General features: G+C 43.4%; 1 protein-coding gene across 27 annotated transcripts in view; it reads right to left on the bottom strand.

Moving 5' to 3' along the window:
- The window catches only part of Erc2 (ELKS/RAB6-interacting/CAST family member 2), an 860,860-nt gene that overhangs the window by 83,897 nt on the left and 750,220 nt on the right, over positions 1-26,743 (bottom strand). For 3 of the 27 annotated variants that reach the window (XR_010058279.1, XR_010058280.1, XR_010058282.1), the window contains one exon: positions 10,249-10,468. The exons of 23 other annotated variants lie outside the window; for them this stretch is intronic. The gene's annotated coding sequence lies outside the window, so the exon portion shown is untranslated. The remainder of the gene's footprint in view (positions 1-10,248; positions 10,469-26,743) is intronic. One more of the 27 variants, XR_010058281.1, reaches the window with a different exon arrangement.

Raw genomic sequence — 26,743 nt, 5'->3', positions numbered from 1 at the left:
AGAGAGACAAACAGAGAGAGACAGAGACAGAGAGACAGAGAGAGAGACAGAGAGACAGACAGACAGATAGACAGACAGACAGACAGAGGATATGAGGGATGTGGGAGTACTGAGAGCCAGATGTTGGGTGTCAAGGTACCTACAGTTTACTGAGTATCCCAGCACAATAGTAGGAAGCGAATTGGAAGTAGGGATGCAGAAATAGTTTCCCCTCACAAGGATCTTGGCAAGTTTATTCACGACTGATTATCTTCCTGTTACTTAAGGGGCTGTTTTTCATGTCTAATCCAGGCTCTACTATCTTCAGGACACTTCTTTTTGTAACAAGTGTCAACTGATTTTTAAGAGGGTCAAGAGCAACCAAGAAAAACCTCACTGGGTAATAGTTCCATGTCCTTAGCTTTACCAGACAGGGATGTGGGAACATCGCATGTACTTTAGAGGCGATGAGCTCCTTTCTTTCTGCCTCTTCTCCCATTTGAACATTAACTCTCAGCTTCCTCTGGTTCTTCCTCTTGGCCCACAGAGAGACATCATTCTCCCGTAGCAAAACAAGTGTTGCTTCTTAATGGTTTCCTCGGCTTCTTTCCTTAGTGCCTGTAACTCCACTGCTTAACAGGGTTGGTCCTAGACTGTGTGGCTCAGAATAAGGGCTTCCCCAGCCCTCTTCATCCTTACTTCTATACTCAAAGCTTCCACTGTATGAACCATCTCCCTGTTTTGTCTCAGTGACACTATGCTCCATTCTACCCTTCCTACCTTGATGCTGGCCTTGGCTTCTCAGTATTATCTTACCACATATATCCAGGGGGTTCTAGAAAAAAGGGTGGGCAAAGATATTACAGAGGAGTGTCTAAGGACACAGAGTTCCAAAATGCCCGATATCATAATAGTCAAGGTTTAGGGAGATATATGCGATGAGGAGCAAATGACACAGACCAATAATCAGCATTTTAGAAGTGAATCTGCTTTCTGATGACTGAGCACGGTTTCTGTGACTTGTTCTCTGTGGTAGAATTTGGGTTATGAAGACCTTGCAGTGATCAGAATTGTCCAAATAGAAGCTTGGAGACTATGGACAAAGTGACTTTTCTCAGAGTCTTTGATAACATGATAACTTCCCTGCATTTCTTTAGCATCTTCATCTGGATTATTTCCAGCACTGTGAATATTCTCATTCCTAGCACCTCCATCGTTGCCATTATTATCTTCTTCCTCGCCAGTATCCCAATGATGCCAAACTCTTTGTCTTGTATCATCATCATCTTCACCACCACTACCACCACTACCACCACCACCACCACCACCACCACCACCACCACCACCACCACCACCACCACCATCACCATCATCAGATGATGATACTGGAAAGACATGTTCTATGAACCAATTTCTGTGTTGTGCACTTTACAGAAATTACCTTACTTATGGCCACATCAAGTCTAAAGCATTGGTTTCTTTTTTTTGGTATTTGCAGATGAGAAAAAGAAAGCATACATTAGTTCATTTGTGAACACACAGGTCTTACACCCCAGAATACACATGCTGACTCTGCTGGATGGAGCTGTGCCTCTCTGACACACAGACTGCCTCAAGGGGATGAAGCAAACACACATTCAACAAGCCATCACAGAGGTGCTTTGAAAATGAACAAATAACCAGTCTTGCCATAAATTGCAGATATGTTGATACCAGGGAAGTTCATATCCAATCCCAATCATATTGAGACAAGTCTGCCTTTCAGCACACACACATTCCAGCTTGTTAAACTGTGATGACTCCACGTTTTTTTTTTTTTTTATGAAAATTTGTTATGTTTTACAGATCTAATGCAATGATTGGAAGATAAAAGGGCTCCCTTTTCTTATTTTCTTAGAAAGACCTGGCTGTTTAAATGCTTTGTCTGGTAATATATACAAGGGAGTTTATTAATGAAAATCAAGTTATCTGTTTAAATGTCAGCTGAGAGATTGAGGGGAGAGACAGATGTGACTGCTTATCTTCAGCAGGACTGAGACGAAATAGAGGATTAAGAGCATCGTTGTCTTCTGCAGATGACTCTGCAGTCTTACTTAGGCTGAAATTGTTTCTGTCTAACTAAAGCTCTTCGAAGATTCAATGCCACTCTTATTGTTTTGGAGACAAGGAGAGAAGAGGAGGTGAAAAGTTCCCTTATAAATCATTTCTCAAAAGAAAAACCGTGGCTGAGCAAAGACATTTCTGTTTAAGAGCAGGTGAATGAAAGAGTTCCCCCATAGGCAGCACATTAAGACTTTGCTTAGAACTAAACTAATCTGTTCTGATGAAAGCTGGACATTTCTCGTGGCCAGGATCTAATGAAAATGTCAGTGCTTTCTGCTGTATAAAAACTGACAATTCAGTAGCTTTACAGGAGCTATTCAATGTTTATCATCACTTATAAAAGCTCGAATGCAGGCAAAGGGAAGGGCAGCAGAAGAAATCAAGTCACTTTGCTCAGAACTGCAAAGGGCCCATGCATGATCCATGACTGTGTCATTTTTTTTTTTATTACAAGTAAGCCTCAGGCAAGAAGGCCTTGGGAAAGGAATGTTGGGGATCTATACTCTTCGATACAATCATTGTGATGAGCATGTTTTACACTTTCATTTATACTTCTCACTATTAAGGGAGGCATGGGGAACCAGAATACTAGAGAAGATCCATAAAGAGTGTTTTAAGAACATCAATGGACGGGGGAGATAGTTGCCAAATTCTGTGTTAGATCTTATCTAAGCTACTAAAAAGAAAGACCATGTAACTTCAGGACCAATAGAAGGGAAATTAGAAAGCTAAGAAAGCACCATCAACTCAAACAGGGCAGTAAAGCAGGAAAAAGAAGAAAAGAAAATTAAGTAAAATGTGCAAAATACTGTACAATAAACATGAATAGCTTAAATTTAGCCACTAAAAGACAGAGACATAAGTAATTTTTCTTAAAAACTATTCATTAAAAAAAGACCACTGAAAGACAAAGCCTAGAAAAATGAAGATGGAAACACATATACAAACCAAAATGATGTTACATCAGCAACGTTATTAGATAAAGTTTAATGCTAAAGGCATCAATAGGGAGAAAGGGTGATTTAAGGACCAGTCAGGAAGAGTGGCGATGGTAGGTAGACAAGACTCCTACCCCTAGTAATGTACACTCTAAAATAAAGAAATCAAAATTGACAGGATTACTAAAAAAATCATCAAGAACCTCAACCATTTTGAACACTTTCACTTTATGTCTCCCTGAAACTGAGCAATTAATGATGAAGGCACTAATGGGGATTTGTAAGATTTCAGTCACATAATTTAGTAATTTTAATAGAAAAATATGCATTATCTTCACATGCATACGGAGTGACACTGAACTGTGTCAACACATCCTAAGACACAGAACAATATACTTGACACCTGCACTGTTTTAAAACTGTATCCTGGCTGTGCTAGAACATGCCTATAATCCCAGTACTCAGGAGAGTGAGGTAGAAGGATTAAAAGTCAGCCAATGCTGTGTATAACGAATCCCAGGTCATCCTGGGATACACGGGCAGGCTTAGTCAAAACAAACGAAAAGAACAAAAAAAAAAAAAAATGAAGAAAGAATACTAAAGTTTAGAACTTCACACATTAAGATCAACTCACACAGTTCTCAGTCTGGAAAGCAAATTTCATTTCCCAAGGTATGTCTTTGTATTCTAGCTCTTCATAAAAACCACTTCTGACCAGCTTAGGCCCATTTGCTTCTTGGTAACTCTGCTGTGCTTTCTTCCTGTAACTTACTCAAGGCATTGCCATCTTGAGTTACTTCCTCATTTACTGCACTCAGTCTTACTGAAATGGAAGTGGTTTGCAATATTTATCCCCTGGCTTGAAGGCTTGCACATAATAGATCCTCAGTGAACATTTGCAAATGCCTACCCTACCCGTCTCTCTGTGGCCTGTGGTGGTCCTAGCTCTTCAAAGACTTCAAAACCTATATTGTGCCATAAGATTATCTGTGATGCATTTTCAAGAAGAAATGGTGAGTGAATCTGTCATCATGCCTGAAGTATGTTGTAGGTGCCAAATAATTATCTGTTGAGTAAATGATTAAACTATGATTTCCATGTGGCAGCAGCTACCTGATACCATGAGAAGCCATGTTGCCTGTTTAAAGCTCTATCATAGTAACTGAAGAATCTGATTCTTGGATGTTTCTCCCACGTGGCCTCTATCCCTTCATTGTATCGCATCCTGCCTTGCTGGAGGCTTCAAATGCAGACACAGAAGACAACTTGTAGTTTCTTTTCCACTAACCTGTTCTGTTAATTCTATCTAGATATTAGACCTTGTCAAATCAATTAAAATCGATGCATTTGTTTCTTAAAACAGCCACACACCAGCACCATGACTGTACTGCCCAATTAAAAACAGAAAGGATGGCGTGTAGAACAACAGCTTGATAACTCAAAATCAGAAGTATGTGATGATGCCAGACCAATGGTTAGAGGAGGAGGAGGAAGAATCATCGTGTCACTCTAGACAAATTGCTTGTCTGCCTCTAAGCCTACAAAACAGTTATAATGTTGCTATGTACTTCAGAAGCTGCAACAGGGACTAATGAGATCATTAGCCTACTAAATACAGTAAACTCTAACAACCTTCATAAGATTTCTGGCCTTAACAAAATGCACTCATAGCTACTTTGTATTAGTTTCCAAGTTTTCCTAACGAAACCTGGGCATGGTGTAATCCACCTGTAACCCCTTTATACAAGAGGCTGAGGCGGGAGGATTTCAAGTTTGAGGCCTGATTACCAGACTGAGTCACATACTGAGGCTTTGTCTCAGAACACCTAAGGGTTGTAAATACTGGTAAGGGTGGAATTCTCGCCTACCTTGTGTAAGGCCTACATACCTATTCATGGCATTGCAAAACAACCATAAAGCCTAAGCAGTCACTTTATTAAGCTGTCCTCTGGGTCTCTTCTGGAGATTTACCATTAAGATGAAATGTCTCTTAATGTTCCTTTGAATCTGCTCCTTACTAAAGTATAGCTATAACAATCCCAGCCAATATAACATGTATTTGTTAAGTGGCCTTTTGACTGAGACTTCAAGAAGATGATGGGGATAGATGCTGGAAGGGTGGTCAAGATAACATGGATAATAAAGGGACAGATTGTCTGGGACATTTTTCTCTAGCCTGACTCTTCTTCCTCAGAAGCAACTATTCTAGAATGCAAATTTTCCATCATAAATGTCTGCTAGTCAGATTTGTTCTAACACCATGGCCACAGGTGGGAGCCAAGGAGACCTCTAGATAGTTGAATATCCAAAGAGTATGAACAAGCCTTATATTGGTTTCTGAATCCAGAAGCAGAGCTATTTTGATGGTGACTCTCCTTAAACATCAGAAAATGCTGGAGGGCTATTCCCAAGAGTTTCCTACAGTCTAACCCTGCTTTTTTATTCAAGCAAAGACAGCAAAGATATTCAGTAATATTCTTCAATGCTGTCTTTAAAGTTGGAAATGTTCTCCATTTTTAGAAGTCACAATATTGTCTATACACATAGTAGAGAAACTGCCACACAATATCGTCATGGTTTAGAGCTGACTGTGCATGCTTCCCCCACCCCGTGCATGTATGTGTGCATGTGCATGTGCCTGTGTGTGTGTGTGTGTGTGTGTGCATGTGCCTGTGTGTGTGTGTGTGTGTGTGTGTGTGTGTGTGTGTGTGTGTGTGTCTTCCAAAGAGCTTCAGATATCAGGTGAGGAGATACTTATATAAAAGGCAGACTGTATTTTCTTCAAGACAGAGTCTTCAAATGCCAGTGCTGTTGACATTTTGGACTGGATAATTCTGTGAGAAGGTTATGCTCAGTAATACAATGATTATCCATGTCTTTCCTCCTTTGGATAATGAGAACACAGGCCTGCTCCCCAAACTTTGAATTATGGCAAGCAAAAAATGACTCGGAAAATTGCTAATTATAATTATGCCAGAGGTAGACAAAACAGTCCCCAACTAAAACACCTCTGTTTCAAGCTTTCTCCTTGTTACCCTACTTCTGATACCATGGCTTCTTGAGAAGATCTTCACAACATACAAAAAAGCAGGAATCAGTCCGACCTAGGTAAGTCTCAATTATTATACTCATCTTCATATGTATGAAGTGTTGGTTAGTTTGGCAGTAAGGGTGACTTTTATGTCTTTTGCTCCTCAGGTCTGATCTTTATTGGGAGCTGTGGGGATGAAGCCAGCCTTGCCCTGTTCTACCCCTACCAAGAGCCAACAACGTGACTGCTGGTACATCACATCCATCTCTGGGACTCAGTTTCCCTGTTGCTGACAATGCTTTTATGGGGGGGCTGATTCAGTTGTTTTCCAAGATGGAAAACAGAAGAAGGTGTCTATCATTTACCACCATTAAAAAGGCAGTGATGGGACCAGAGCCAGGATTAAAGGCAGTGACTGGCTGAATCATTAGAAAATAGTGAAGAAGAGGTTGTGACAGTAGTTGTAAATTTGTAAATTTATCCTAGAAGATGGAGATGTAATCTAGCTCTCCTAGATGATGGATGGATACAGGAATTAGATACCAAGAACCTGAAGATAAGAGATGCTCCAGCAGACAAGGCCCAAACTGAGCAGAGCAGAGATAAGCGCACGCAGATGGAGAACACATGGGTGTAGGGGATAGAAGGCACATGGAAAAGAGACAAGCACTAGAAATACTTTGGCATAAAGCAATAAAAACCATCCATAAGGATCTACTAAGCAAATAACAGGTGGCTTTGAGGGGTGCAGATCTATGGTCTTCAGAAGACAGCAAGGCTGGAAGTGCTACCCATCATGTAGAAGGGGATGCTAGCATCTGTTCCTGCTACCATTTCAGTCCAGCTTTTAGCTGATATGACTTGAGTATGTTTCAGTTGGATACTGGACTGTAATGGCTTGACTTAGGACATCTTCCCATATGCTCACCTATTTGTATATTCAGTTTCTAGTCATGGGTGCTGTTTAGGGGAGGTAGAGCCTTGTTGGAGGAAGTACGTCACTGGGGCTGAGCTTTGAGATCAAAAGCCTCATACCCCTTCTCTCTGAGTTGGGCTTGCATTATAAGATGTCAGCTCTCAGCTCCTTGCTCCTGCTGCCCTGCCTGTCACGTGCTGATATGCCTTCGTGCCCTGACTAACTCCTATTCTTCTGGACCTATCAGCTAAAATAAACTCTTCCCTCTCTAAGTTGTCCTGGACACTGTGTCTTATCACAGCAACAGAAAAGCAACCACTACGTACAACCACTACGTACAGGAAGCCGCGCAGCTGCAGCCGAGTACTCAGACAGTAGAGTCATGGCAGGTCTGCTTTGCTCATCTGGAATTACCATGCAGAGGAGTGGACTGGCTATACTTGAGCAATAGTGAGCCTCCCCCGATATCCCCTTGAGGAGGCTTAAGGTACTGAGGAGACTCTCTTCTTCCCAGGGAGGGAATTCAGGGGATACTGGAAGCCATACTTTCCCTAAGCCCGTGGCTCATTCTCCCTCTTTGCAGCTCACACTGACTCCTTGGTCTTTTGTAGATCACAAATAAGGACCATCCTGATGATCACGTGATGTCCAAAACCAGGGGTGCTGCACTCATAGAGCAATAGCCTGTTCCTATGGATACATAGTTGGGAAGACTCAAAAAGAAACACACCTAAATTCATTGTCCTTATCCTCAGATGCCAAAGGTCTAGGTCTTCAAGAACCCCAGCTCAATTTGAGACCTGGAATCCAATCTGCCTTCTAAACGACAAGCCAAATGTTAATTTTTCTCGTTAAAAAGAATCCCAAGATATATTTTTTACATTCTATAAAAATCCAACTGGATGCTTTATTCCCAAAGTACATGTTTCTTTAATGCTGTGAAGGTCCACACACATAGGTTTGTTTTTGTTTTTGTTTTTGTTTTTTTTAAAGTAAATTCTAAGCAGATGTGGTAGTCATCATTTTTACTGAAAATAAATTAAAATGGCGAGAATCCTTTATTAGCTCCACCCATTGTGTCTATCTGACAGTGTGACGTGATTTCGAAGTGGGATCTCCTGCCCATTGATTCAGTTCCTAGTGCTCCTACTTAGCCAACTCACTCATGAGATACCAGTGAGGCCAATAAAACTCGTGAGACTAAGAAGAGCTCCACTATGTTTCCTATGTTCTTCATGACTTGACAATTAGCCTCAATGAGGCTAATAAAGCCAACCTTTATACCGTTATATGAGTGCATCTGTCTATCTCTATATTTGTATATGAATGTATAATGGGAACAAAGGGATTGGGCCTAGTCTACTTCATGAAAAAGAGGTAAAGACCATCCTGGTGCTTTGCTGGTCTCTGATTCCTCCTTTGCTTCTATGCTGCTGTTGCTGCTGCTGCTGTACTGCACGTAGACACACGCTTTAGGGTCTCAAAAAGAAAGGCTGGGGTAATGCTGAGAGCATCAGAAGAGTGAGCAAATGGTATGGGAAACAGACGGAAGTGGGGCAGAGGAGCATGGCAGGCCCCGAAGGACAGGCAAACCCTCATACTCGTTACAAGAACAAAACGAAACCACCTGGAGGAGTTTAGGGAGTGAGTCCGTCCTATAATTTGCATTATTTGAAGATTACTCTGCTTATCTGACTGATGAATTTATGCTTTATGCGTTGATGGAGATCAAGCTGCTGGAGAAGAGTACTTGGTTAGGTCCCTTCAATGTCCCCACAACACAAACTGGTAGAACTAATTGCTTTGATAGCCTTGTGTACATATGAGCACCAAAGATACCTCCAAGCTCAGGTTGCTGGGCCCCAGAAAGTTTCAGAATCACTAGATCCAGGTGAGTCTAAAGATTTATCTGAGGCATTCCCATGTGATACAGGGAAGCATTGCACCTGTGTTAAGTCTAGTGAATAAATTGGCTAAGGAGGGACATAAATACTGTGTAAGACAGAATGGTGGAGCTAAACAGTCATTTGACGGTGACTAGAACAGTAACAACTGACTCTAACTACTCCTCTTCTTTTCCAAATTATTCACTTTGTGAAATTCTATGATGGCAACAGCAAAGGAACAAACATGCCCCACACAGAAGTATTCTGAAAGGAAACATCATAGTGATGAGAAAAGACAAGACCCTTCAGAGACTGCACTGCCTAGTTTCATTGTATATTAAATGTCATTCACATATATTTGCAGAAGAATGTGATTTACATGTGTAGGCATTATTAACTGACTCAATCTAGAGGGGGCATGAGGTGGTGATCCATCCCTTGGTACTATTCCAAAACTAACAGTCAAATTAAACTTTCCTGAGAACTTAGATATAAAGATCATCATGGCCCATGCTATTTGACTCTAAGTGCATGATGTCTGTGAACACACAAACTATACAACAAAGTAGCCTGCAAGTGCTTTCCTAGAAGAACCATTTAGGATGTCAAACTCGGGAGCATATTTTGCTAATCTCAAAACTGCAAAGTAAATGAGACATAGAATATGGGGACATTAAAGAGACATAACAAAGGAATGCAGGGGAAAGCTGGGTGCAGCCTGCCACCCAAGAAACCACAGCCAAGGACTTGCAGCCTCTAATGAGTTTACTTGGTTCTGTATGGTGGAGCTGTGGTTCCCACATGAAAAGGGTAGGTCAATCTACCCAGAAATTGGTATTGTGGGCCAGTCAAAAATGAGCAGTTAACATTCAAGGACAGTTCAGAGTTTAGGGGTTCAGTTGGCTGAGGCTCGAAGTGTCATGGGTTCATGTTTTGATTTTTTTCAAGGAAGAAGCTGGTTAGACACGTTTCAGGCTTGGGCAAGTCTGCACTTAAACACGGAGGGGTGTTTTTGAGTGAAATGACATCTACTCAATAGGAACTTAGGACCTCTCTAGTATGACATCATTTGGAAGGTTGAAACAAAAAGGGCCTTGGCGAGAAAACAGTCAATGTAGCACTGACAAGTGGTCGTCCTCTCTACAGCATAGCCAGATGCAGAAATGGTGCAGCTACCAAGGGAGCACTGCGGTAAGTTATAGTGTGTGTTTGCTGGGCTTGGATCAACAGTCCAGGATGATGGGAATCATGGAACAGTATGGCTATGAATATAAAAATAGAGTATAATCCGTATACTCCAGTCCAAAAAAGTGAAGTACAAATGAGTCCCCAAATCCAAAGTCATTATTCGCTCTCTCTTAACCCCAGCACTCCACATTAACTACTGTTACCCACCTCCAAAAGGGTAAAAGTGAACACTGGACCCGCTCCGATGTCACAAGGCCACCGGATCCTCCCCGCTGTCTCCCTCCTCCTCTTCTTCTGTACAGACAGGTAAAGTTGGATCTCTTGAAGGAACTGGGGGCTCGCACTCTAGGCAAAGGTTGGACAGGTGATCAATGTACAGCATGAGATTTGGCTGTGCCTACGCGTGCCTCCGACAGAGCTGGATCATCTAGGGCAATGAAAACCGTAAGCGACAAGAAAGCAGTATTAACAGCAGGGGCTGGCAACCAGCGGGCAGCACACGCAGCTCCCCGAAACCCCCAGCAAGCATCCTTCCTCTCGTTTCTTCACTCCACACACTCAAGCACTATGCCAGGCTCCGGGTGGAAAGAGGGGTGGGGGATACACACAGAGGCCCTGCCCTTGAGAGGCTTATTGGGTACCGGGGAGACCAATGAGGCAGGTAATCACAGGACAGTAGAGTTGAGAACCTGGAGCACAAAGGCAGCCAGTCCAGAAACAGAGAGGTACCTGAATAGTCTGGGGAGGTTTCCCAGAAGTGGCATTTAATATCAAACTGAAACTTAAAAGGATCGGGGTGGGTCAGCACATGCAGAATTCCTGAGACAAAAGATCAGGGAAGCAAGGGCAGGGGCCGCGAAGTCGACGCCTCATGGTTCTACACCAATCAGGAGCACCCAGATTTGGTATCTGCTGCTCTCACCCTGAGACACTCTCCATAAGCCAGTTGTATTTCTACCTCTGCTAGGATCTCGCCAAAGGAAATGTCACTGTTTCTATAAGAAGTGAGAAGAAACCCATGGTATGGAGTCTGCTATAAAGCTCACCTAAAGTTGCTAAGCTTCTTTTGAGGTTGTTGAGTTTAAAGGTCTGACTCAGAAGCAGCAAGGTCCTCCTTTGGCTCTCCTACTGTGCACTCTTCCTCCTAAGTCACTGGGAATTGGCAGAAGGAACATTTCATGCCTCCTCACCTTGGTGTTTCTCATCTCTAAAAAGCTCACCACAGACATAATCCCTCCCTCCCACTTGCCTTTAGGCAATTAAGAGAAACCAGTCAGCTGATGAAGCCAGTGCTGTCAGGGGCCTCCACAAGCGGAACAAACCAAACCCAACCGAACCAAACCAAAACAAACCAAAACAAACCAAAAGAAAACAAAACCAAAGCTCCTGGGCGTCCCAGCAGCTTGAATGTTGCCCTATGGTTCTAGCTGCTGTGGTTGCTCTAGGGTTCTAGCTGCTTGTGCTTTATGAAAGAAACCTTTGTAAGGTGTAGTTTAAGAAAAGGCAACTAGCACATGGTCATCATCCCAGAAGCAAACAGCCCACGGCGGCTTGCTTTTATGTTCTAAGATTATCATAAAACATAGGGCTTGAAAACATCCTTGATTGAACCCAGAAAGAAACAAAACCCTCACTTCTAAGAGGGGGAGCAAGCAGCTACTTTAGAGACAAAGAAAGGATGTCTTTTTAACCTATGACAACACAAGTTTGTTTAGGTTTGCCCTCCACTAAGTAAGTAAGCAATTAGTTTTTTTCCAATAAAAATATCCCTGTACATGTGCAAACACCAGGGGCAATCATATAATTACCCTGCCCAATCAGATTCAATTGCTGACAGTTGAGTTCCCACCGCTCATTAACTTCAGATCGCAAGGAGGTCTTACGGAAGCTCTGGCCGTCTCCTTACAAAGGCTCCCATACACAGGCTCAGAGCTGGCACTGCCTCATGAAGAATAATCACCCCTAAGCCACCAGTGCCAAGGCAAGCCCACTCTGGAAAAAGAAAAATCCGAGAACTTTGAAGACCCACAGGTTTAAACCCCCTGGCTTCATTTGGGGGAGCTCACTGCTAAATATAAGAGTAACCTTTCACCCCCACACTTTAAGTGGCATAATTACATAATTAAAACCAATTATGTCATTTAACAGAGACGTTTTCAAGCCAATTACCGCAATCACTGACCTCAGAAGATTTCCCACACTGACCTGTGACAATGAAGATTGGGATAAATTTAGACACGGGCTTCCGAAAGAAGGCTGGCACAGCTGTTTGGGTGGGTTGGAGCCAGTGCGGATACCTCTAAGCCACAGAGCCTGAATGGAATTGGTTTGTTCTAATGTCACAATCACTATGTGTATTTGCACAGTCCTTCCAATAGTCTAAGATAGGGAGTAATTGATTTTTCATCACTCCATGACAGGAGCTTCTCCATGTGGCTGAGAAGGGCGGTGAACAGGTTCATAAGAATGTCTGAGGTAGGCAGCCATCGGACTCCAGTGTTGGAGAGAGACCTGCGGTAAGTCTGTGGGCTGTAAACTTCATATTTTCTAGCAGTAAAGCACAAGCGCATGCATGAGTGGGTTCATGTGTGCATGCGTGCATGTGTGCTTGCATACGTGTGTAAGTGTATTAGGCTGTATTTATTATCCTAGGCACCCTTTTCTTTCTAATTGTCTCACGCCAACGACCTTTGCAGGCATATATCTGTTGGCTGTTCCATTCCAGCTCATGGATACGGCGTACTAGGTCATAGTAACAGATCATTGTCTCTTAGCAGTCTAACATCAGCCCTGCTTCAGGGATGAGTACATGATTCCAAGCCAATGAGACACATGGAACTCTTGGCCAGGAGTCTCACTCTTGTTCACTGTTGTTGCAAGTGGAAAGAAGGGAGCACTGGTGCTCAGTACTCATCTTCGCCCCGGGAAGAGAATAAGAAAATGGAGACCAAAGACAGAAGAGCTTGGCTCTATAAAACAGACCTGTGAATCCATTCATGCAGACAGTACATTTAGAAAACCGGCCAGTTCTAAAACACAGCAGAGGAAGGTTGAGGGCTGTCACGACCTCCAGCTTGGATACACTTGCAAATGAGGGTAAGGACAGAATGAATGCAGTGTGGCTATGGGCAAAAATCTTGCCCCTGCTCCCCACAACACAGTTAAATGCAGCTTGTTTCTTAGTTATTTAAAGAACATACCATTTTATGGGCAGGAAGAAAGACTTTAATCTGCAAAATGATTTTTATCACAAACTAAACATCCTTGTAACTTTTTGGTCCTCTGCTTTTGTCAAAGTTGTCTCTCCTAAGAGTTACGGCAGCTGTTGGAGTTGAGAAGACCTCCCTTGATGTGTACTTTGCCCAGCTCAGCTGAACCCCTGTTCTCTCTAATGCCTGAATTCGCATGGGATGGAAGAGTTCAGGACACTGAAATCATTAAAAGTGTAGCGTTTACATCCCTAGCTGCCCACCAGATGCCAGTACCTCCCATTGTTCAGCTTGTGAGAAATATTAGTAAACAGGACCAAATGCTCAAGGACGGGGTCAGCACTAGTCGAGGGCCACTGCTTTAATGTAATATTTAGGGAATGACCAGGACTGACATCTTTGAAAACCTTGATGTCTTGTAGTACTGTTGTCTCAGTGAGAGGGAGAGGCCACTTCCCTTAGTTCTTTAGAGAAACCATGTCGAATAGCCCTGGGGTGAGGTAACTAAAAAACAAAACCAAAAATCAAAACCAAAAAAACCCCAAGGTAGCCATAGTGTCATCTATCACAGGCATAGGGTCTCACTGAGTCACTCAGAACCAGAATGGAGGGAAAACATTTCTAGCAGAAATTGTACTGCCTAAACACAAAGAGGCACAGACAAGGAGGGCATCAGAAACAAAGACCAGGCCTCTGTATGGTGAGCTACACAAGGAGAGACTTTGGCTTCCTCTCCAGGAAAGAAGACAGAACTTTAACATTATCGGTGTACTCCTTACACTTCCAGTTTAACTGAAACATGAAATTGGGGTAGGCTTTACAAAAACGGTCCCATCAACAAAGACCTAAAAGTCACCCACTTTATAGGGGGAAAAATGTCAAACATGGCTAGCACCATGCTTATTTGAATACATGCGGGAGAAGACTTCTAAAAGCATCAACATTGATGGTTTCATAGGAGTTTTTTTTCCTAAGAAAGCGCCTTGTTATGTTGTAAGTGATCAAGAGTAGACTGGTCACAGTGTCTCCCTCACAAATGGTCTGAATGGGAAAAGAAGGCAGGATTCTCTGAGCTACACAGGAAAGAAGACCTTTGAGTCAGCTCCTCCTCCCTTTGGTGAGGACAACTGATTAGCTCTCTGTTCAGCAGGAAGGCAGCCAAGTGGGGCTCCCCAGAGAGATCTTGCTTCTAGGGACAGATTCTAGTGTATCTCAGGGTCTTGAGCAATGATTAAGTGAGTAGGAAGAACCATGTTAGTTTATGTGTGAAGACTGGGCCTTGTTGGGGCTTCCTAGAATGAAGGCGGTTGGGTCTTACCAGCTGTCTAGCTAGACATTGCCCAAAGTGAAGAGCTCTGAGAAGAGTTTAGTCATAGAAGGGCTGCCCCAGGCCGCTCGATTCTCAGGCAGCCTCTGCTCCAGCTATCAACTTGCTCAGTTTTCTCATTCTTCTGTTTCCTCATTGTCCAACTCCTTCGTGTTTCACTGAATGCTACAAAATCTGATTATACAAAGAGACATGTCTCATGTGCACAAAGAACATGGATCAATGGGTCTCTGAAGGCCTTGGTGCCTCTTTTATTGACCCCACCACCAATCTTTTGATAAATAACATTTACAATAGAGAAAAAGAGAAGAGCTTGGTCTGACGTTTTAGCACAGCAGTTCTCAACCTGTGGGTCGAGACCTCCAGGTAAGGGTAGCATGTTGGATATCCTACGTATCAGATATTTACATTTTACAGTAGCAAAATTACAATTATAAAGTAGCAATGAAATGATTTTAGGGTTGGGGTACCATCACAACATGAAGGACTGTATTAAAGCATTACAGCGTGAGGAAGGTTGAGACCCACTGTTCTAGCTAAAGCCACAGCAATTCACTCCTAAGTCCCATAAGCAATAGTGGCTTCCAGAGGCTGGTGATTAGCTCTAAAGGAGCTAGGCCTCTCAAGTTTCGAGTTTAAGGACACTGTGGTGTTCTTATAGACCAGTGTTTCACAGGTACTCTGTTCTTGACAACCAGCACATTCATTTATTTCTATTTACCTTTACTTTTTATGAGTGTTTGGCCTGCAGGTATGTGTGTGCACATGCATGTACCTGGTGCCTGAGGAGAAGGAGAGGAGGTGTTCAGATCCCCTCAAACTGGAGTTATAGCTTGCTATTAGTCCCCGTGTGGGCCTTGGGAAAGGAACCACACAGTTCTTCTGCACACAGAACATGCTCTCTACTCCCCAAGAAAAATATGCATATACTGGTAGTCAACCCATATTTCCCTTCCCAAGGACTCTGATAAAAATTATTTGTTGTTCATCTGAAATTCAGATTTAACCAGATGTCCCATAACTTGGGTTTTTGTTTGTTTGTTTGTTTACTTTTTATTATTGTCATCTTTTACAGTGGTGGACATTTTCAGTGTAACTTAGGGCTTCATGTATACTAGTCAATTGCGCTAACACTCCCAAGCCCCTCTATAATTTGTGAAATCAGGTAAATCCTAATCTAAGACTAAAGCAGAGTTAAGTCAAGAAATGATTGTTCATGACTCAGAGTGAAAGGGAGCGTGACAAAGAAACCCGAGTGAGTTACTTCAATAGATTTGAAGCATCTCGGCTCTAAGATGGTCAGGACCTGGCTCTGGTTAGCATTCAGTTTCAGAGATAACATAAGGAATTCACAACCCAATTGATGTTTTACAAGCAAGCCTGGGACCTCAGGCACTCAAAGGATTATATGCTGCATTTGCCTTGAAAGGTTAAAGTGGATGTAATTGTTAACCTTGCAACTCACAATCCAAACTGGAAAAGTGACTTTTAGGGGCACAAATTATAGGGAAATCATTCTTGACCCATCTTTGAGATGGGTCATGCACATCTTTGAGAACATTTGGTAGAAGTTGTGGAACCTCTCCATAGCAAAGTTCTTATATACGAACTTCCAGTCTTTTGCAGAGTATCTTTTTTTGAGGCAGAGAGGTTTTCCATAGATCCTGTAATTCATGGGCCATTTGAGGGTCTAGGAGACTTACGGTGGGGCAAGAACCCTTAAGTTTTCTGGCTTGGTATTCCTCTCCCATGTTTGGGTGGGGTCATAGTGAGAAACTATAAGGCAGAACGCCAAGGCTGGTGCCGTGGGCATCAGTAGACCAATGGAGCAACTCGCTGGGTTCCTCGGACTCTGGCTTCATTGTTGGGGAATGAATAGGCCACCCTGGCTGTTTGCACAGGTCATGTCCTTCCGACCCAGCAACCAGGTTTCTGGGAAGGGCTCTCTTAGGTTCTGGAGCACTGCCCAAGATTCTGTATTTGAAAAAAAAAAAGTTTTAAAGCACTGGCTATGTGGTGACCGAAGTCAACAAAGCGCCCTTAGTTCTAAATCATCTGATTATCTGATCCTGGATTCTGCAGCACAGAGGTCAGAAAACAGTTGGGGAGGTTCTGGGACATTTTTCTTTGAGTTAAAGAGAAAACATTTGGCGGGGACAGAAGAGAATGGCATCCCAGCCTGACCACTTTCTCATTCACCATTTCTTTCTTGCTGGTTGTTCCCCTTTCCTCCTCAGAACTTCTTAGGGCTGCCTACTGCTCTAAAGTGCCAGCTGCTACTCGAACAACACACAGAACATTTTCTTTCAGTTTTATGAAGTTCCCTTTTGCTGGGTAACCAAGAGACCTAACAGAGTTAATAGCCTCAATGGCAAAGGTGTGCCCAGCTCTGAGCCTCCTAGGACTTCAAAGCTACCAATAGATTAAGCCCTGGTAGTTTTTAAGCAGAAAAAAAGCTGGGGGCAGGGTGGCAGTTAAATGTCTTACGCAGTTTTACCCACATAGCTAATGTACTGAAGAGATCAATTGCTCAGCCTAGAATAGAAGCTAAACAAGAAATAATGCATGCCTTACTCATTATTTTTTTTTCCTCAAAAACAATCTACCACTTCTAAGGAAGTGTTTAATGTCCACTAACATGAACCATAAACCTAATTTGAATGTTTATTGATGCTCACTGACATCTAAGAAGATGTAGTATGTTCACGGTTATCACCTCAAAGGAAAATAAAGGACTTGGCCTTTTCGGGTTTTATCTTTATCTGTCCTTGGTTCCTGAAACAGCATGAGAACCGCACACCCTCTGTTCTTACTTGTCAAAGGATACCAGCAGCCTGCTGGGAAAAGCATGCTGGGAAGTAATGTTCTACACTTTGTGTTAGGATTTGAGGAGAAAAAAAATAGAGAGCTCGTGTAAATTACAGACAAAGTTGACAAATTTCACGGCTTAGTCATGGTTAACATATCGGATTTCATGGTTTGACAGAGATTAACAAGAAAATCATATTAGAGTTACAACTATTAGTCGATTCTTAGGTATTTGGTAGAGAAACTCCATGTTCTCTGAGTTCTCACTGCCCACTCAGTACCCCCTTGTCTTTCCTGCCATGGCTGCCCACCCCCTGCCAGGCCAGAGGGAGCAAATGGGGTGTCTCCCAAGTTCCTGAGTCACCCATAGTCAAGGCCCCCAGAGCCCAACGGGGAGCTCTCAGCCTCCGTAGAATAAGGCAAAGTTTAGCATTTGCAACCCAGTTCATAGAACAGTGTGGATTAAAGAGCAGCCCACTTCTATACAGTGCATCTAAGTCTACCTAAGTGTGTGCACTAGGGAGGGAAATGATGTACCACTTTTTTGAGCTATAATATTTGAGTTGAAAAGTAAGTTTTCCTATCTTTATGAGGCCATTCAGTTGAAGCCTTGCTGTTAGAAGTCACATGCAGGCAGGGACTTCAAAAAGCCTGCTGCTTGCCTGCCATTTGGCCTGGGGGCTCTGCATATCCTCTTTCTGCTAAAGGCCTGCTTGCCTGTCAGCTTTGCATAAAAGATGCCAATTTGTCAGCCATTTGCTTGCTCTCTCTCTCTCTCTCTCTCTCTCTCTCTCTCTGTCTTCCTAAGGAGAAATTCTCTACACCTCCAGTCTTCAACATGGCATGCATGTCCCACTACAAGCAAGAAATCCTCTCCTCTCTCTGTCTCAGACCCATTTCCTTCCCAGGCTGTCCTCCTGGGTCTTATAGGATGTCCTTAATCAGAACCACATTACTCAGCCAGAGGAAGTCCCCCAGCAGAGGCTGGCAAGACTCAATGGCAAATTAGTTTCAGAACGTGGAAGGTCACATTGGGAATAAAAGGCGCAGTTATCTATTGTGTTTTCTTTAGTGGAGAGAACGGAGGCAGAGTGCCAACTCTGAAAACACCCCCGGTTGGAATAAGGAGTGGCTGCGTACCATTAATTGTGAGCACAGCCCTCAGCCGTGGAAAAGCTACAGACTTACATTCTAGGTATCTTCAATAAAGATTTTCCTCTTAACAGGCAGGACTTCTATACCTCAGTAGTACCCCACATGGGTAAGGTTAAAAGTAGCTAAGTTTTGTGCACACGCGCATACACACACACACACACACACACACACACACACACACACAGATAAACACATGTATAATAGCACCTACTACTGATGGTCTCATGGGCCATGGTAAGCACTTTGCACACTTAAGTTTCTCAAGTCAGTCCTTGTTTTACAAAGACTGGAATTGACTGGACCCACAAAGTTAGACAGAGAACTCAAGATCAAACACAAATGTACCTGACTCCCCAAACGGGAGGGAGGGAGGCTGAGGGGGAAGGTTTGTTTTGGTTTTGCTTTTTTTTTTTTTTTTGCTTTTTTGTTTCTTTTTTAGGTGTGTGTGTGTGTGTGTGTGTGTGTGTGTGAGAGAGAGAGAGAGAGAGAGAGAGAGAGAGAGAGAGAGAGAGAGAGAGATTCTGTGTATGTACATTTCTTAGGGTTCGTATGCACATATGTGTTGGACTGTACATAGAGACCATGTACAGTCCACATGGGATGTCATTGATTGTTCTCCACTGTAATTTTTTAATTTTTATTTTGTGTTTGTCCATGTGAGACTGTAGTCACATGTTTGCCACTGTGAATGTGTGGAAGTCGGGGGACAATCTGCCCTTCTACCCTGTGAGTTCCTAGAATTGAACCCAGGTCATGAAGCGTGGCGGCGAGTGTTAACCAGGTGTGTAAGCTTTAGTTGACTGCAATGCCTTCCTCACGGGAATGCAGGCTACAGGCTGTGGGCATGCAGGGAAGAGAGAGAAGGGAGTTGTGTAGAATGCTGGGATTCCTTTCGTGAAGTTTTCCAAGTCCAGCTTGGCGAGAGAGACTGTGGGGAGAATCAGAGGGCAGGGGGCTGAGTGGAAATCTATCCCCCAACCCCAAACTGCTGGCAATCCTCTTCTCTCTTGAATGTGTGTTTACTCCAGGGTGAGGGGAAACATTCCAGGGTGCCCCCACCTTCACTAACACCTTGGGGCAGCGAACAATTAGAATGAAGTTTTTCATCAAATGCCCCTCCATAAAACCATTTCCCAGGAAACAGAGCACAGCATGGAGCCAGCTGACTGCATTTCCCACCAACAATGAGCATTGTGGGGAACAGGTACTATATTTAAATGATTTTCCTCCAGCCTGCTGCCAAGTCTGTCTTTCAAGGAGACCTACATTGCTGTGCTGAGGCCTCCTTCCCCTCTGGCCATCAGGATTGGGGCAGGGAATAGACCCCTGTCTCTTCAACACCCATGTGTAAAACGCCAATAAACAAACCAGCCAGGACCTACAGGCCTAATTGCCTTTTAACTCCACCAAGATGATAAACTCCCAGAGCAAGAAGGAAAGACTCCCAGGGATTTAACAAGTTTATCTGCAGGCCACTTGACCGTTTTCTGTCTGCCTGCACTTCAGTGAGTTCTCTAATAAAAGGCAAAAGGGCCTGAGCCTCAAACCCTTCAATGACTAAGAAATCTCAGATTTAAAACGTATGGCCAGCAGAAAAACAACCCATTAGCCCAAGCTTTACTTTGGTTGTTTGTAAAGGCGGAAGCAAGAATGGTGGGCCGCTCATTCCCAGCGCTCATTCCCAGCACTGGTCACTTCCCTTCAGAGAATTACTTGCAAAACACCCAAAGTCTTCTCACAAGGAAACTGCCAACCCTTTAAGTCAAGGGACTGTAGTGACAGGTGAGAGCAGAAGCCCACATTGGTGATAGGGGAGGGTCCTCATGACATCTCTCCGTAGTGGCTGTTTCTGTTAATTTACAACACATCATCCAGAAAACTAACAGCTAACTAACTAACTAACTAACTAACTAAGTCCATGTGTTCTACACTTACTGAGGTTAAACTGAAAAAAAAAATCAAATAGAACTAAAACACTTGAAAATAGGAAGACCTGAGACCGGAAATAGGGGCATGGCCTCCTTGGGAATTTGGTTCGAAATGGCTACCTTTTATCAACTTGGACTTTCTCTGTATGAGTTTCTAAAGAAATGGTAGGATGAATAGAGGTTAAGCATAATGAGCTTTAGGAGTCTAACAGAAGGCATTTTAACAAGTACCCTGTTTATCCTTTAGGGCTGGAGAGAGAATGCAGATGACATTGGAGGCACACCTGGATGTAGACAGTCATCCAGGAGCAGTTATAAAAACTTCTATAATCTGATCTCATGGCTTCTCATCAGGCTACATGTAGAAAAGCTAAAAACAAACAAACACACTAAACAATAACAGCAAAAAACAACTAGTTCCTCAAAATGTTAGTATTTCTCTGCATGAATCTGAAGGGATTTGACTCTCTTACATAAAGACTTAAATTAATGGATAACTGACTAACTTTTGCAGTGCTGGGCTAGGCAAGCACTCTGCCACTGAACTCCTAAATTATTTACTATTTCTTACTCTAAATGTATTTATTTGTGCGTGGCACGGTGGCGCCGGGGAGCACATGTACCTGGAGGTCAGAGGACAACTTGTGGGAGTTGGCTCTTTTAGGCTAGCATGTGGGTTGCAATGATCACATACACTTCTACTTGCTAATCCACCTTCCCAACTCCAATTATTTGAAAATTTTAATACTAAATATATACCATGTGCTGGCTAGTTTTATGTTAACTTGAGATACGCTCTAGTCATTGGGAGGAGGGAACCTCAGATGAGAAAATGCTTGTGTAAGAACGAGACCTAGGCAAGCCTGTAGTGATTTTTCTTAGGGATTGATGTGTGAGGGCTTAGCCCACAGTAGGTGCTGCCACCCCTGGGCTGATGGTCCTGCGTACCATATGAAAGCAGGCTGAACAAAACCATGAAGAGCAAGTCAGTAAGCAGCACCCCCCTCCATGGCCTCTGCATCAGCTCCTGCCTCCAGGGTCCTGCCCTGACTTCCCTCAATGATAGACTACGATGTGGAAGTGTGGACGTGCAAAATAAACTCTTTCATCCCTAAGTTGCTTTCGGTCATGGTGTTTCATCAGAGCACTAATAACCCTAAGACATATTGTCTTTAGAAATTAGTTAAGATACTGAAACTAGTGAATGAATGAATAAATAAATAAATAAAACCAAAAAAAACCCAAAATACCCCATCCCCACAAAAAAACAAACGAACAACAACAACAACAAAACAACAACAACAACAAAAAAAAAAAAAACCCAACACACCGTTCTCCCGAGTAACAGGAAGAGAGCCATGTCTGAGATGTCAGGGAAGACCTTGCTTCCTTTCTTCTCAGAGACGCAGACACAGGACACATGTGATGACGTATGGCTTTAGTTTGAACATAATCTCCAGTGAAATGAAAACTCAATGGAGACACTAGCTACAGGCTCAACATTCAGCAGTGACTTCCCTGGGTAACCCCCATTTCTCCTGTCCCTTCTATCAGGGGACAAAAACCCTGAGCTCCTCCACCACACTGGCTTGCTCCATTTACTCAAGCCTGAGCAGCCCTGGAGGAGGGAGATTGCCAAGTGAAAAACCTGGACTGCTATTTTTCTATTAAAATCTTGTCCATGTTTTTCCTATTGGAACCTGGAAACAGGACAAATTCTGAAGAGATCCAAAGGAATTTCTTTAGAAAAGAATTCTGTTAACACCAAAAGCTCCCCGAGCGCCACACAAAGCAAATGCTAGACTTCATTAGGCTGAAATGTGTAAGCAGAGTTCAAACCCAAAACGAGCCGTCCTTCGCAGCAGGCTGGGCTGCATCAGGGCTTATGCGTTTGTACACTGATCCTCTCACATGCCTGCGACTCCCTGCTTCATCGTCTCATAATCAGCTCCAGATTTTCTATTGCTCCCACAGTGTGAGCTGTGCAGCGTCGGATTTGGGAGAGGTACTGTTGAAGGGTATGGAAGTACACAGGAAATCTGAATAAAAATATACTCCCAACTGAAGTTATGGTTCCTACCCTTGAGAAGAAACAAAAACGGAGCACATGACTTGGAACCTAACTGGTCCCAAGAAACTGTTAGAACATGGACGTGTGCAAGGATTGTATGTACAAATGGTTGGGAGGTATCTGGACCAATAAAAGAAGGAAGAAGATGATGAACGAATTCCCCTGAGAAATGATGCCTCTGTGTTTTAGGTATGTCTGCCAGAGACCTAGGATGCTTACTAAAGGATCAGATTTATCTGGGGTTAGCTTCATCCCTGAAGTTCAAACACAAATGACCTCTCTGGGGATTTGAAGGGTTGCTCTTAAATTCATTAAAGTTTTGTGACTTCATAGATGACATTATTACACAGATAACATGAGCTCTCCGTGGCCAAACAAGTGAGAGTCAAATTGGAAGCCTGCGAATCAGGATTAGACTGTTTCTCTTTCACCTTGAAGATAGCTGTCCTCCTTGGGTCAGTGAGTCAGTCCCCAGGGCAACTGTGTGACTGACTTCTGCTATCAAATGTCTTTAAAATAGTCATTCTTTTCTAGACTGGATTAGGCTTCCCAATGTCCTACCTTTCTCTGACAAATGCTTGTTTTCAAAGTGATAGCTCTACCTGATATTCACGCACATCTCTTCCAGTAAAGTAATTAGGAAGTGAATAAAAATTTAAAAGCTAATGTAGCGTTCAACAGATCCGAAGGCTATGCAGAGTGTTTGGACGAATAAACTCATTTTACAATTCTGCCTTCGATTTCATGGACTCTGGCTCCAGAGACAGTGAGGCATTTTCTCACAGCCCACATGGATCTTGGGACTAGCATCTACTTGCTTTTCACAGTGACTCTGCACATTCCAAAGAAGCAGGGGCATAAACACACAGGCTTTCACCCTCTAACCCCACTAGCCTGCTTCCTCCAGAGCCCATCATCTAAAACATCTCCTCTCACAGGTATATGGTCTTGGATTTGTCACGGTGAATGTGAGACTTTACAAGGCCAATAAAATGACAGCTGGACAGAGGGGACTGGGTGGCTTCTACCAACTATGAAACACCACAGCCTTTAACTCCTGAGGATCAGGAACTTGAAAGCTCTGAGATCCACTTAGCTGGTGTCTGTCATAAAGTTAAGGCTAATCCGATTTCCCCTGACTTGCAGCTCTATCTTAAACCCTCAAGCCTCTCCTAGGCAGACTTAACTGATGGAAGACTTGATTATGCCTTCTCAGGCCATAAATTCTAGATATTTATAACATAACTGTTGTCATTTGGGTCAATTAAGATGCTTTTACTGGCTTGGAACAACTACCTATGGGGCTTGTCAAATACCCTGACAGTGGTTTATGACCCTTCATGGTGATTTTATCTTGCAGAGATATGAAAGATGGCTGCATAGAAAAATCACCAGGAAGCTTCTAAAGCAGGTTTCTCCTACTTCGTGATAGCCCACGCCTTGTCAGGCTCTACTCTGTCTCCTTTTCTATTCACGACGTAGAAACCCAGTTTGGCTTTCAACCCTCTCCTAGAGTTGGCATCTGTGATCATCTTTTCTCTTCCAAAGACCTCAGAGGAATAGAGAAACACTGTGTGAGATGTTCTATCATTAAACACGAAACAAAACAAACACCTAAGAGGTGGGCTGGCTGGACACCCAGCTAGGACATGCTAGGCTTCCCAAAGTCCAACCTTTCTCTGACAAGTGCTTGTTTTTACTTGAGGGACAAACACTCCCTCCTGAAAAGCAGAATAGATGGCAACAAAGAATGGAATTTATTAGGGGATTTCACCCAGACAGGTTGTAGCTTCTGCCTTTGTGGGATATTGCATCCTGCTGTGTCTTCCTTTAAGGGAGCCCCTAGGCACCTACTGTTTCCCAGGCACTGGGCTAGGCAGGGATAAGCAAGCTCAAGAAAATCCCGGGGTGGGGGTGGGGAGGCAGGGTAGAGAAGCAGACATATTCATAATTACTGTGCCAAGTGTTAAAAGGCTCCAGGAGAGTTATGTATAGGAAGGCTGAAGGCTGTGAAAAGTAAGGCTCCTTTTTTAGTGGGAGGAGATGTTAGGGATGACTGGAGAAGAAGTGTTTCTACTCTGAGCCTTCACAAATGCAAGAAGACAGGTAGACCCACTGAGTGGAAGAGTATTTCCTGAAGGAAATGCAAAAAGCAAAGGATGAATTTGAGGAGACAGGATGTATGGGCATTTCCCACAGGTTTTTACAGCAGTGGAATGAGCTGGGGCTGAGAGGATCCTACAAGACATTGCATTCCTCTGCCATGAGCTTTCTCTATCCTTAGTCAAAGGGGCTGAGGCACAATGGCACGCTCTCCACACAGCCAACTGGATGGATAGGTAGGAACCACTGTCCCGTGTCTATGGGCTCCATACCCGTGAACAACCAGTTAAAGCCTCCAGGCTAACTTGGCAAGCATCATTCTGACCTGTCACACTTCCTGGGTTAGAGAACAGTTCAGTTTTGATTATCAAAACAGCATGCTTTGTAGAAGCCATGTGGTACATCTACAGCTTCACCTGGTAAACATACGGCATGCTGACACCAAGCTAGACACTGTGGTAAGGATGAATCAGAAAGGCGGTGGGGGAGGCATGGCTTCAGAGTGCAGTGTGATCCTGAGGTACTCGGTGACATATGCTGGACGATCTCTAATGGTCTTTAATCTTCTTGGTTTCTTCATCCCGTAATATTTATGATAATGCAGCTTCATTTGAAACAAAACAGCAGGAACAAATATCTACCATAAAAGGAAGACTGAATGTGGAAATCACATCACAGCGTGTAAAACGTCTACATCATAGATAATGCTAGCTACTGGCTACCATTAATTTCCCCTAGACTTGCGGCTTTAAATATGCTGTCTAAATCCTGACCCGGAAAGTGAGAACCTGGCTCAAAAGATCACAAGCCACCAGACGACAAAAAAAAATTAATTTTCAAAACTGTTATGAAAGAATTTGCTGCTATTAAAAATGTAAAATATTCAGCTTTCTTTGTTTATACTCTGTTTTGTTCCAAAAAGGACTAAAACATCTAAAACCAAATAGAAGAGGCTCATGTTTCAAAGGAGGGAGAAGGGAGGAGTGGAGGTACCTCAACCTTGCCAACGCCAGGCTGCTTCTCAATGGGATGTGGACAGCACTCACATAAACAAGGAAAGCTTTGAAAACCCAACATCAACTGTTGGTATTCTGTCTAAGCTCCACCCCCACAGCTACCTGGGAACAGCCAGGTATGCTCCGCCCCACAGTTGCCTGGCAACAGCTAGTTGTGCCTGACACTATGTAAGGGGCTGCTTGCCCCCTCCTCTTTCTCTTTGTTCTCTTCTCTTCCCTGCTCTTCCTCTTTTCCCTGTCCCTTCTCTCTACCGCCCTCCTGCCTCCTTCCCTCCACATGCTCATGGCCCGCCTTTCCTCTCCTCTCCTCTTCTCTCATTAAACCTCTCCACATGGACCCATGTTGGTTTGGTGTGCTTTATCCAGACACAGACCGAGATTTAAACCCAACATTGGTCCTAACATCAACAGCTCTCCAGCTCTTCCAGCACCAAGGGAGGTGCAGAACGTACCCCTGCAGAAAGCCTGAGAACAGAAGACTTTACTTTCTCTCATCTGTACCCAAGGCTTGGGTGCACGCCTCCTTACAAGTAATGGAGCATGGTAAAAAGCCACAGAGCACAGGGGCCAAAGTTCCTCCGCCTGCTTCATGCTGCATGGGTGAAGACACTTCAGTCGCTGCCTCATACAGATGAAGCTAACGCCAACCTTTGGGCTCAAAAGTGTTGCGAAGATTCTAGGAAGACATCACGAAACAGCGCCCATGCCTAGTGCCTCTACACTGCTCAGTGAACGGCAGATGTGTTATCTCGTAGTCCTCTCCTAAGAGCCAGAAGAATAAGGTACAGAGCATTGCCTCACCATAAAATTCCATAAGAGACCACGGGAGAGACACTTGGGGAATGAAAAGGAAGCTCTGAGGAATACTGGCTTCTAAACTCTCAGAAAATGGAGCCAGGGCTCTGAGAGCTTCAATAGGTCAGGAGAGGGAGATAAAGCCAGCATGGAAAACTTAGATGAAGCTTCTGAGGAAGCACTTCTAAGCGGACTTTGAGAGAAGGATTCAGGAAGATAATAGGGCTTTTTCGGATAATGGCAAACCATAATCACAAGGACCTAGAAAAAGCAACGAATACTATTTTAAG

Source organism: Rattus norvegicus, chromosome 16 (assembly GCF_036323735.1).
Source record: "Rattus norvegicus strain BN/NHsdMcwi chromosome 16, GRCr8, whole genome shotgun sequence".
NCBI classification, from domain to species: Eukaryota; Metazoa; Chordata; class Mammalia; order Rodentia; family Muridae; genus Rattus; species Rattus norvegicus.
The sequence above is the reverse complement of the archived record's forward strand: the minus strand, read 5'-3'. Positions and strand labels throughout refer to the sequence as shown.